We start from the raw sequence: 10896 nt of genomic DNA on the forward strand, positions 1-10896 counted from the left end.
AAACACCTTCCCAATTGCTTCTATTATAGTGATTATACTCATATACACTATTGTAACCTCCTTTCCCCATAATTCATATCGTTGGTCTGGTAGACACCCTTTAATGAGAAAGTACTTCACTACTCTACTTAAAATCCATTGATTTTGAAGGACCAGCCACGGAATGTCTCATGAAAATTGTTCAAACACCTCCAATATTATATATGTATTTGGATGCACAAGTGCAATTGATATAACTTCTAAATTAAATGCATCTTTAATTGTCTTATACAATTGGATAAAAGACCTCAGAAGAATATCATAATAGATGTCAAGAGCCTTGATGTCTAACAAAATCCTTTTTCCTTTCAATTCTTCTACTCCGCAGGTACAAGGTTTGGAGTTTTCATTTGAAGCCTACAATTATCAATGTAAACAAAATAAATTAGAGTCAATAATGTGACGCAAAATGTGTTATATATCTAGATATGGTAAATTTTGTTTTAAGAAAGAAATATAAAAAAGTCAGCACTTAATACCTTATGTGATGCATAATTATTTCTAAATATGTGAGTGGTTTCCCCCTTTCCAGTTGGAAACAATTCTCTTAACAACTCTATATTACTTTCTCCACTTCTTTCTTCAAGTTTCTTCTACTCATTGTAACTTCTACAATTACCCAACAAAAATTCCTCAATGTAACAACTCGTCAAAAAGCCCCCTTCTCGTCTCCTACTATCTTCATTCTCATCTCAAAATAAGCATTTTGATCTAGATCTACTCCTTTCCCCTTTGGAATATAGACAGACAATACAAACATATGGAATAAAATTAATTTCACGATTTGATACCTTCTCATTTAGAATCTCCTTAAGTTGCTTTCCACTAGTGAATGTGAATCTCATTCCCTTTGTCTTTTCGAGACCTATTGACAAAATGACATCGTGTACAATAACAAACCCATTTATGCCTCTAGTGACAAGTTCTCTACTTTCCAACATATGCAGTTCAATCTCTCCCATAATATCTTCCACTGTGTCCCAATACCATCCTTTAAGAAAGGAACAAATGTTCAAAATTGGATCTTTCACTACCTCAAGGAGATAGTCGTATGAAAAAAGGTAGGATTCTATTTTCCCAATTTCAGTGTCCCATTTTTGTTTCTCTTTCATCAATATTCTATAATATTTTTTCTTATCCTCTTCTTCATGTATGAATCCTCCTACCAGTTCCAAAATTTTTGGAATTCCACCATATGGCTATACAATCTTATTCAATTGGGTAGAATTTAGTTGGTTCTCCTTGTCATTTGTTTCATCATAGATATTTCTCTCTAAAAGATTCATGTCTTCTTTTTCAGGAAGGTCGTTCATAGCATAAACTTTGGTTTTCATTCTACATGCTTCTCGCACCCTCATGTCTCGTGCAGTGAGAAGCATCCTCACTTTCTTTGTCGTCTTCATGTTTTTGGGTAAAAGTTGCCCAAGCTCATGTTCCCCAAAAACATTGTCAATGTAAATAAAAGCGGTCACTTTCTCTAATATCAGAGCCATCTCTCGTTGTCCATATTCTTTCTTTCTAATATCTGGAACATTCTCCCCAGGTGCCATCAAATCTTGTAAAATCAATCTATGCAACTCTATTATGTTTAGAGTTGAATCTATATTTTAGAATAGTTGAATCGCAGAATAATTACATCCTTGGATGTCAACGAGAGAAAATATGTCTTCTGCAAGGGTGGTCTTACCTATTACTTTGAATCCATTCACCATAATTGCAATAAGATTTTTCTCACTTACCCATTCCAAAAGATCAATAATCTCTTTTACTGACTCCTCAATTCCAACTGTTTCGACAACAATCATCATTAGATCCATGTTTATGGTAACAACGAATTTAAATTAAATTAATTAATTCAACAATATATTCACTTGCATGATCCAGATATCTTCTAGAGAGAGGGGCTTTCCTACGGCCATTGGCATCTATGAGCCTATATCCATCTTAACTCCCGATCCATCAAGCGCCGAGAGGGATCAAATCTTTCAAGGTGTAAACCTCTTTTTTGAGTGAAAAATTTGAGCAAAGGTTTGCATCTCGAGATATTTAATCCCTCTCATAGCTTTATAGATCCATAGTTAAGATGGATATAGGTTGGTTTCAGTCATGTGCGGCCAAAGAAAATCTAACAAACATATGCTTAATTTTATCAATAATATGTAAATTCATTTAATATTAATATAGTCATTTTAAATATGATAAATACACATAATATTAATATAATAATTTTTAATACATGCATCCAATACAAGTTTTTAACTGAATGATATAACACTTAATGATGAAAAAGTATAAATAAAATATTTTAGTCAAATATAAATAATTTACAATGTGGTTACTCTCAATACCTCTTCTTGTGTTTTTCTTATTTTCACGCCTGCTACTTTTTTCCATCTTTTCATATCGTTCATATGAAAAGGGAGGTTGAAATCGTAGACCATTTAAATGTTTAACTCAATATATCGTTGTAAACATCATACCCTCTCTCTATTGCTTCCCAGTATTATTAGTATCTTTCTCCAAATTTAATCCTTGTGACTTATGGATTGTTAAGCCCCAAGCAAGTTTCAAAAGAAGTTGTTTTCTATTACCTCTTCCAATGGGTGTTGGAACTGTTTTAGGGGATGATTCATCCCATGGAACTCCCATGTATTTATCAAATATCAGTAAAACATATGTGCGCAGTTCTGGGGGTGAAACTTTAGGGTTATACACGATTTTTTCTACAATTCCAAGAGTACCATTTATGAGTCCTATATTAGTCCAAATGTTTGATGTAAGCATCACATGAACTCCAAATACAATAAGTATATCAAGTTCCATTTCTTCCTCATCTATTTCCATGTATTTTCTTTTTCCTTTTGTAGCCATGCTGGCTACAATGGGACAATTTAGGTTTCTTAAACGAAGCTTATTATGATTTTGTACATCATCATTTGTCACAAACAAATGTATTTCCTTATCAAATGTCTATATTGTGGAAGTATCTAAGTGCGTATTTGTATAAGTCATGAGTAATTTCTAGTCTTCCATAGTTGGTGTTGCATCCCTTACATTCATCAACAAATTGCAAAAATTTCTTTGTTGATTTCTCTATCCATCTTGTCGAAACACAATATCAAGAGTCACAACTATTGTGAATGAGTTCCATAATTATTTTTCAAGAAGAATACATGCATATACATGTTTATCCATAAAAAGTGCAATTGTCCCAAATCACCGACCAATATAATTTATCTCCCACCAAAAATGAATTTTTCATTTTCTGGGAAAGCTTGTCGAAGTCTTGAATCAATGTTTGTTAATAGATGTCGTCCAATAAAATTCATTTCATCTATCAAAATATATTTCACATGATTCATCACTTATTGGAATGTAAATAAACTTTGTTTTTCCAGAGGTTTTATGTCTTTGATTGGAATTTGAAGTGTTGAATGAACTATTTTGGCATATATATTGAAAGTTGTAACCCTTGTAGGAGCTAAAATTAGTAATGGGCTTTTCCCAGGAAATGACTTAGTTTCAAGTGTTTTTTTAATGGTTCTAATAAAATAATACTTTCCTATACCTACAATTCCTTGGATTAGCATGAGTAATAGGACAACCCCTAATCTATTATGGTCAAAGATAATATCAAATGATTTTCTCTGCTTAGCACTAAGACTTTCAAAGGAGTAAGAGTTTCCAAGCTGGTTAGTGCAAAGGGAATTCAACTTTCACTTTTCAGATATGAAATGAATAACACAATTAGACATGACTTTCATAAAAAAGAAATATTCCAATTATACGCATGTTCGCGATATCTATGTCCCGACATCTCAAACTCATTGTAATTTATGTATTTATTCTTATACAACCCACAAAGAATCTCCCACTCATTCTCTCTAAAATCTGCAAGCGGATTTCGAACTTCTTCTTTATTAGATTTAATTGGATCAATTGGAGACAATAGTTTGTGATCAACATGCCATGGTTGGTATCGAAATTTTTCCTAATTATGCATTATCTCATCATTTGTATGGCCTATATCTTTATGAAAATCACGAAAGGTCTTCTATAGTAATAACTCAAAACAAAAAAAAAAATCAACAAACTTGTCATCTTCTCGATTAGGAATTGAGGTAAATTGAGGGAACACACGTACAATGGCTACATTATTCTGTTGTAATCATTTTTTCCCACATCTACGTTTATCATATGACCATGATTTTGCGACATCTATCAATGGAAGGTGATCAAATATCAATGAGTCTCTTGTTATATGCATCAATAATGGAATTATCACTGTCGTCATCATATTTATCAACTTGTACTTGTTTGAAAACCTTCATACCAATATTTAGAACCAGGAATTGATGACTACATTCAGAAAGAGGGAGCTCTAGAAGAAAATTACATGTCTCTTGTGCGCCGATATCTATGTCAACAATAGTTTCACACAACAAACTCTTGTATACACATGTTGTGAGTTCATTTGGATTTTGAATAGAAGATACACGATCAACATATAATGGAATGTTTCTGATACTTTTTGAGATTTTGCAGCATATTTTGTTATTAGTTTCCAATCTATATTAGCCCTCTACACCATCAATGTTTCATGATTCTTCATATTCAATATATCATCATTTCATCTTGGTTCATATTTATTTTCTCCATTCTCATCAACATAGAGTTTTGACTCATCACATAGATCCAAGGTGCCTCATATCGACATACCAATCTTCCTAATTTCTTTTGGAAGCAAGATCTTTCATTGCATGTGATATGACACTCAACACAATTAAGAAGTTCTTGATAATAAATCATAGGATCAGACTGAAATATTTGTTGTGTATCCTTTAAGAAAGTATGATCATCAACATTGTTATGAAACCAGCTCACAAAAAGATAGAAAAGATAGATCAATGCCTTAGAATTCAACCTCTTCGAGGAGGCAACCTCCTTTACATTACACAAATGAATAATTCTTGGATGATTCAAATGACAAAACCTCATTTCTATATATAGGAGTCTAAGGGGTTACAATATAACCAAGCTGACCTAACAATAATAATATAAAGGCACAAAAATAACAATAGAGGGATTCTATGGGGCACAATAATAACAATATTGGGACAATAGGGGCACAACAATAACAATAAGGGATACAACAACAATAGTAATGGGGGAATCACTAGTATTATAGGGACCTAACATGCCCCTCTCCTTCAAAAAAGCATTGTCCTCAACGATGAGCAATTTTGGATGCTTCTGTATAAAATTCTCATCCTCCCATGTGCAATGTTCAACGGGTAAGTTCTTCCACTTGATGAGATACTTTGAAATTGGTCGATTTTGTAGCTATCGAATTCGTTTCTTTGACTCCTTCAGGTTCCAATATGATTTTTCCTTCCTCATCAAGTTTTGGCAATATTTTTTGAACTAGAAGCTTGCACCTATAACCTTCTTTAAGCATGAAACATGGAAAACTAGGTGCAAAAGGGAAGCTGCAAGAAGCTCCAATTTGTATGCCATAGTACCTATCTTTTGCAACACCTTGTACGGACCATGATACTTTGGTGATAATTTATTATCCTTCTTAGCTTGCTTGAGGAACATTCTTTTATATGGTTGTATCCATAGGAATACCCAATCACCTACATCAAAAATTCTTTCATTGTGATGTTGACCTGCCTTCTCTTTCATTCTATTCTGCGCCAAGGTGAGGTTATCCTTTAAGAGTTGGAGAATTTGTTGTTGATGCTCAAAGTGATCTTCCACTGCTTGAACCTTATAATTTTCTCTTAAATATGATGTGATGGATGGTGGATGATATCCATAAAGTGCCATAAATGGGGTCATTTTTGTTGCATTATGGAAGGAAGTGTTATACCACCATTTAGCTAGAGGAAACCATTTGACCCATTGTGTCTAGTTATCAGATACAAAGCAATGAAGATATCCTTCCAAACATTTGTTTACTATCTTAGTTTGCCCATGAGATTGAGGATGATAAGATGAGCTATGAGCTAACTAAGAACCAAGACAAGAAAATAATTATGTCCAAAAATTTCCAGTGAAAATGGGATCTCTGTCACTTACAATAATCTTTGGGTTTCCATGTAGCTTTTGAATTGTTTCCATAAATGCAGTAGAAATTGTACTTACTTTAAATGGATGAGATAAATCACAAATGTGTGCATACTTGGTAAGTCTGTCAATTACCACCATGATAACATTCTTTCCTTCGGACTTGGGTAAACCTATGATAAAATCCATTGAAACCTCCTCCCAATGTTGACTTGGAATGGATAAAGGTTGCAATAGTCCTGGGGTCTTAATTGCTTCAACTTTATTTTTTTGGCAAACAAAACATTCTGCCAAAAACTTTTGAATAACCGATTAAAGGCCATCCCAAAAAAATTCCTTCTTAACCATATGGTAGATTTTTAGAAATCCCAAGTGCCCTCCTAAGGGAGAGGTACGCAATTCCCTAAGAATATTTTGTTTGAGTTGGGAATTCTTACATAGGTATAACCGATCCTTGTACCATAATGAATCATTTTTCCAGCTAAATGTATCAGATGTACTAGGATCTTTTTGTATATTTTGAATGAGTGCCCACACTTCCTACTCATTCTTCCATTCATCGCTTTCTTTGTTTATCCAATCTGGTTGGATAATAAAAATGGTGCAAAGAAATGCTTCCACATCCTCATCCTTTCTTGAGAGTGCATCTGCCACAACATTTTGCTTCCCTTTTTTGTAGATGATTTCAAAGTCATAACCCAACATCTTTGTGACCCATTTTTGTTGCTCTTTTGAAGATAATCTTTGTTCTAAAAAGTATTTAAGACTATCAGGATTTGTTTTTTCCTTGAAGTGTCTTCCCATTAAGTAGGGTCACCATTTCTTAAGTGCATGTAGTATTTCCAACATTTCCTTCTCATAAATAACTCTGTGTAAATACTTTCCTTTGATTGGATGACTTTCGGAAGCAATGGGTCTTTCTTCTTGCATTAAAACAACATCAATTCCATTTCCTGAGGCATCACATTCCACAATAAAGGTTTTTGTGAAGTCCAGTGTAGCTAAGACTGGTGCTTGGCACATTGCCTCTTTAAGATGTTCAAAGGCCTTCGCTACTTCTGGAGTCCATGAAAATGCATATTTCTTCATAATGTTGTTAGAGGTGCTGCTATTCTCCCATAATTCTTAACAAACTTGTGATAATACCCTGTCAACCCGAGAAATCCTCATAGATGCTTTATGGATGTGGGGATTTTCCATTCCTTAATGGTTTTAATTTTGCTAGGATCTACCTTAACACCTTCATGAGATACAATATGACCAAGATATTCCACCTCTTGTACTCCAAAGAAACGTTTGGAGATTTTTGCATATAATTGTTTGTCATCCAATAGTTTGAGCACCATGTCAACATGCTGGACATGATCCTTCCAAGACTTGCTATAGATTAGTATATCATCAAAAATACTAACACAAATTTTCTAAGGAAGGGTTTGAAAATGGAATTCATCAAACCTTAAAATGTACAAGGTGCATTAGTAAGGCCAAAAGGCATGACCAAAAATTCATAATGACCCTCATGAGTTCTAAATGTTGTTTTTGGAATGTCTTCAGTCTTCATTTTGATTTGATGATATCCTGAACGAAGATCCAACTCGGTGAAGTAAATTGATCCATGCAATTCATCCTATAATTCATCAATGATAGGAATGGGAAATTTATCTTTAATAGTGAGCTTGTTGAGCTCCCTATAATCTGGACACATGCACCATGATCCATCCTTCTTGTGAACCAATACTATTGGAGCAGAGAAAGAACTTTAACTAGGTTGAATTATACCAACCTCTAGCATTTCTGCACCCATACGTTCAATTTCACTCTTTTGGATAGAGGGATATCTGTAAGGCCTGATGTTTGAAGGAACACTTCATGGAATCAAATTAATAGCATGATCATGATCATGAATAGGTGGGAGGCCTTTGGGAGTTTCAACTACCTTGGAATAATTGTCCAAGAATTTTTAGAGATCTTGAGAAATGGATGATTTCGATGTGGGAACCTCTAGTGAACATAATTGTGCAATTATGCCTCATTGTTCTTTCTTTAGAAGCTTTGTCATTCTATGAGAGCTGATTATCTTTCATGGTTTCCCTTCGATACCCCTTAATTCAACTTCCTTTCCTTCTGAAGAGAATTTCATGAAAAGTTCTTGAAAATTAAAAGCTATTGTACCCAAGGATTGTAGCCATTAGACTACTAGTACAACATCAGCACCACCCATTGGAATGGAAAGCACTGGGATATTCAATACATATTCTCCCATGGATAGCTTGATATTATGGCACTCTCCTGAGCAATCTATGGTTCCTCCACTTACAACCATCACTTGACACTCCGATGCTGGATATAGGAAGCGATTCAATTCCTTGGCTATCTTACAATGAATAAAATTATGGGTACTTCCCGAATCAATCAACACTATTACCTTTTTCTTCTTGATATGCCCTTCTATCTTGATAGTTTGAGGAGATGTAATTTCAGCCAATTCATTACAAGATATGGTCGGATTTGTTTCTTCTTTTTATAGGGTTTTTTCCTAGTGTATATCCTCTTCTTTTGACATTTCTTGTTCCTTTTCTTCCTCCTATTCACAATCTATGTAAGATAATTTCTTCTCGGCACACTTATGACCTTTAGTGTATTTTCTATCACAACTGTAACAAAGCCCTTTTTCTCTTTTTTCTTCCAATTGTTGTGGTGTCAACCTTGTAGGTTGTGGATGGTTAGGGGTAGAAACACTTCCATCTTTATGATTGTGAGTGGTAGGCTTCCTTGTTGCCATAATTTTGCTTTCCATTTTTCTTGCCAACCTGAATGCCTTCTCCAATGAATCTGGTTCCCAAAGGCGAACCTCATGTTGGATGTTATATTTTAAATTCCCTATGAACACATCAATCCTATGCTCCTCTGGAATATCTTTTACCCTTATATTTAATTTTGGAAGTCCTCAATGTGCTCCATCATTGAACCCTTTTGTTTGATATTTATCAATTGGCTAAAAAAAGTGTTGTTTTTTATCCTCATAATGTGCTATCATTTCATCTGTAAAAATAGCCTAGGTGACAATTTGTTTACAATATAAAAGCCATCGATACCATACAAACTGATTTGGTTTCAAATATAAAGTTGCAATGCGTACCTTTTGTGTATTTTGCACATTATGGAGATTGAAAAATTGCTCCATCTGTAGTATCCATGTTCCGGGATCCTTACCATCAAACTTGCTCATATCGATCTTTGGAACATGGTGGTTCTTCGATCCAACATTAGAGTCTATGAAATCATGACTAACATTTATTTTGTTCTCACCATGATTTTCCTTTACTACCCTTTTGCCATTAGTAAGCATTTCATGTAGAAACTTTGTCAAATCTGTCTTCAAATATTCCATGCCTTTCTTTAAATCATCCATCTTAGCTTCCATGCCATCCATCTTAGCTTCCACGCCGTCCATCTTAGCTTCCACGCCATCCATCGTAACTTCCATGTCATTCATCTTAGCTTCTAAACATTTCTTTAAACCATCCATCTTAGCTTCCACGCCATTCTTTAAACCATCCATCTTAGCTTCTACGTCTTTCTTTAAACCATCCATCTTATTTTCTGTTACTTTTTGTGCAAGTTATATTTATTGCACTTGGTCTCGTAATTTTGATATATCATGTTGCATTTCTTCCTCTTCTTCATGAGTCATGCTAGAGCTTTTAGGTTGCTTACTAGGTGTTTCCATTTTCTTTCTTCAGGGAATCAATTACCGATGATAATGCTTCACTATTCCCTTTGAATTCCTTCAAACTAATTTTTCAAACCAAGCTTATGCAAAAATCTAAAAAAACTACACACCTTTTTTCACTTTGTAGGAGCTTGATATTGAATTTGATGTATCTCTGTAACTTTGGATCTCCCAGGTCTAAACTTTCTTCCTGTGGTAACCCTCTGAGTAATCTTTCTAACCCCACAATTCTGATCAAGATTGGATTCTCCAATGAAGAGTTATGCCAAATCTCCCACAATGACCTGAGTATAGACTAGTTCAGTAGAGCGAAATTGTACGACGTGCCGCAGGTCACTGTTTCAACCTTAGGTTCTGAAAATTCTACCCAAAACAACTACATTCCGTCCTCTTTCTGTAACTTCTTACGAAAATTCAATCTGATGCTCAAAGCAAAAGTTATGGTGCTTTTCCCAAGGTGACCTGTTTGGAATGCGATTTAGGAGTCTGCAAAAACCCTAACTTCCTCATATTATATCTCTGAAATATAGTGAGACAGGATTTGAAATTCGGAGCCGAGGTTCAGACTGATTTCTTCTAAAATGGGTTTTTTTCTAGCTTCTGAAACTTCGTAGTGAAATATTTATAGTGAAAATTCCACAACGACTTGTTTTAGATGAAATTTTGGAGCTTGCAAAAATCATAACTTCCTCAAATCATATCTCCAAAAATGTAGTCAGACAAAATTTGAAATTCAGACCCAAGGTTCAACAAGATTTAGTCTCAAATGGATATTTTTTTTTAGATTCTGAAACATTGCAGAAAAAAAATTATAGCAAAAATTCCACGATGACCTGTTTGGAGCAGCAAAACCCTAGAATCCAAAGCTCTGATACCAAATGTTATGAAACCAGCTCACAAAAAGATAGAAAAGATAGATCAATGCCTTGGAATTTAGCCTCTTCGAGGGGGAAACCTCCTTTACATTACACAAATGAACAATTCTTGGATGATTCAAATGACAAAACCTCCTTTGTATATATTGGAGTCTAAGGGGTCACAATATAACCAAG

This window comes from Pinus tabuliformis, chromosome 2_2 (assembly GCF_031772625.1).
Source record: "Pinus tabuliformis cultivar Carrire ecotype Pingquan chromosome 2_2, CPIR1, whole genome shotgun sequence".
NCBI lineage: Eukaryota > Viridiplantae > Streptophyta > Pinopsida > Pinales > Pinaceae > Pinus > Pinus tabuliformis.